Here is a 2,870-nt window from a genome sequence, read left to right as displayed (position 1 = left end):
AAAAAAAGGAAAGAGAAATAAGCTGAACCAAAAATCTCAGAAAAAAATACATCAAAACCTGTGCTTGAAAAAAAGGCTTGTGAGTTTCTAAAACTAGTCAAACACAGTGAGTACTCTATGGTAGAGCAATTGAACAAGATGCCAGTCAAAATTTCTCTATTATCACTTTTTTTAAACTCTGAATCACATTGTAATGCCTTATTAAAAGTATTAAATCAGGCATCTATGGCCCATAATATTTTCGTGGAGTATGTGAATCATCTGGCAGACAATCTAATAATGCCACATCATATCTTCTTTAGTGATGATGAGATCCCACCAGAAGGTAAATGAAGCACTAAGGCATTGCACATCACTATCAAATGCAAGGGCCATATAGTAGCTAAGGTCTTTATTGACAATGGCTCAACCATTAATATTATACCCATGTCTACTCTTATAAAGTTACCATTTGATATGTCTCATGTCCAAAACAGTCAAATGGTAGTCCAAGCATTTGATGGGACTATACGAAAAGTATTGAGAGATGTTGAGCTACCCATATAGATTGGTCTATGTGTTTTTAGTATAAAATTTTAAGTTATGGATATCTTTCCATCATACAACTACTTATTAGGGAGACACCGGATCCACAAGACAAGCACTATTCTCTTTTTATTGCACCAAAAAATCAAATTTAATGTAAAAGGGCAATTGGTGATTGCGGTCATAGAGGAATATTTCCTGGTAACCCAACCCATAAATGCCTCATATGTAGAAGCAACAGAAAAATCAGTAGAGTGCTCATATAGATCCTTTGAACTAGTCAATGTAGTGGGTGAAGGGCTTAAATTTAGTCGAATTATGATTAATCAGATAATCAACAAGGGTTGGAGTATTGGGTTCAGTCTGGGTAAGAACCTTCAAAGGATGAAAGAATTCCCAAAGCTTGAAAACAATAATGGTAGAGTAAGATTGGGTTATGAGATAGGGGAAGTACCAAAACCTAGTATGAGGGCAAAGAATGAGTCAATGATTGTTTCCCATTTAAATAAGACTTTTACTCCTTGAAGATACATGTTTCAAAAGCTGAAAAGGACACAAAAAAAGAATCAAAGTAAGAAGAATCTTTCATCAAGTTATCTATTCACATGGTGGATAATGGAAGCCAAAATAAGGAAGCCATGGTTTACCCTTGCCTGTCGGGGTAAGAATTACAAAATTGGAGGGTCATCTGAATGCCTATTGTTTCTAATTTTCCTTTAATGTAATCACATCTCCTAATCGCTTATGCCCAAAAATATTAGGATGAAATCTCATATTTGGGCCTTTTATTTTTCATTATTTCAATAAAAATAGGAGCATGCATTTCGTTCATTTCTTCTATTCCATTCATTTCACCATCAAAATTTCTTGCCAATATTTCTTATTCTATTAACTTTCAGGTCTCCAAAGGAATGCAAAGATAATCATGACAATGATCTAAGGTTTAACTTTGAAAATTCAATTAATATCGATGAACTCGATACTAAAGAAGATTATGAGGAATATACTTTGTCTCCAAATTTGATTAGGCTAATTGAACAAGAAAATAAATCCATTGAGTCTCATCAAGAAGTGGTCGAATTGATCAATTTGGGTGATCCTAAAAATAAGAAAGAAGTCAAGATTGGCACTTCACTTTCAGTTGTTAACCGACAATAGTTAGAGGATTTGCTCTAGGAATCTATGGATGTCTTTGCTTAGTCCAATCAAGATATGCCCGGACTCTGCACTGAAATAGTAGAACATAAGTTACCATTGAAGCCAGAATGCAAACTGGTGCGACAAAAGTTAAGAAGAATGAAACTAGAAATGCTGTTGAAAATTAAAGAGCAAGTTAAAAGGTAATTTAATGCAAGCTTCTTGCAAGTGGCTAAATATCCTGAATGGGTAGCTAATATAGTGCCTATCCCTAAAAAGGATGGCAAGGTACAGATGTGTGTAGACCATAAAGATTTGAACAAAGCTAGCCCTAAGGATAATTTTTCTTTGCTTCACATTGATACCTTGGTGAATAATACAGCTCGATACTCAGTATTCTCTTTTATGGATGAATTCTTTAGCTATAATCAGATAAAAATGACCCCAGATAACATGGAAATGACCACTTTTATCACCATGTAGAGAACTTTTTGCTACAAAATTATGCATTTTGGATTAAAAAATACTTTGGTAACTTATCAAAGGGTTGTGGTAACACTCTTCTGTGATATGATGCATAAAGAGATCAAGGTATATGTGGATGATATAATTACCAAGCCCCAAAAAGAGAAGGATCATGTCGTCAACCTCAGAAAGTTATTCAAAAGGTTAAGAAAGTTTCAACTCAAGCTGAATCTAGCTAAATGTATATTCAGAGCCAGGTCAAAAAAGTTATTTGGATTTATAGTCAGGGAAAGAGGGATAGAAGTAGATCCAGATAAAATCCAGGCCATTCAGAATCTATCTCCACCAAGTACACAAAAAAAAGTTCATGATTTCTTGGGCAGATTGAATTATATTTTTCAATTCATTTATCAACTCACTCGTAAATACGATCCCATTGTCAAACTCCTTCGGAAGAATAATTCCAGGGAGTGGAATGAACAATGTCAAGAAGCTTTCGATAAGATCAAGCAATACTTATCAAACCCTCTAATATTAGCACCCTTCATCCCAACAAAACCATTAATTTTATACTTAGTGGTATAAAAAGGCTCAATGGGATGTGTGTTGGGCTAATAAGATGAATCCAATAAGAAAGAAAAAGCTATTTATTATTTAAGCAAGAAATTCATAGAGTATGAGTCCAAGTATTCATCACTAGAGAAAATGTGTTGTGCTTTAGCTTAGATGGCTAAAAAGCTTAA

This window comes from Durio zibethinus, chromosome 14 (assembly GCF_047325235.1).
Source record: "Durio zibethinus cultivar Kanyao isolate XHJ-2024 chromosome 14, ASM4732523v1, whole genome shotgun sequence".
Lineage (NCBI taxonomy): Eukaryota > Viridiplantae > Streptophyta > Magnoliopsida > Malvales > Malvaceae > Durio > Durio zibethinus.
Note: the sequence above shows the minus strand (reverse complement) of the source record.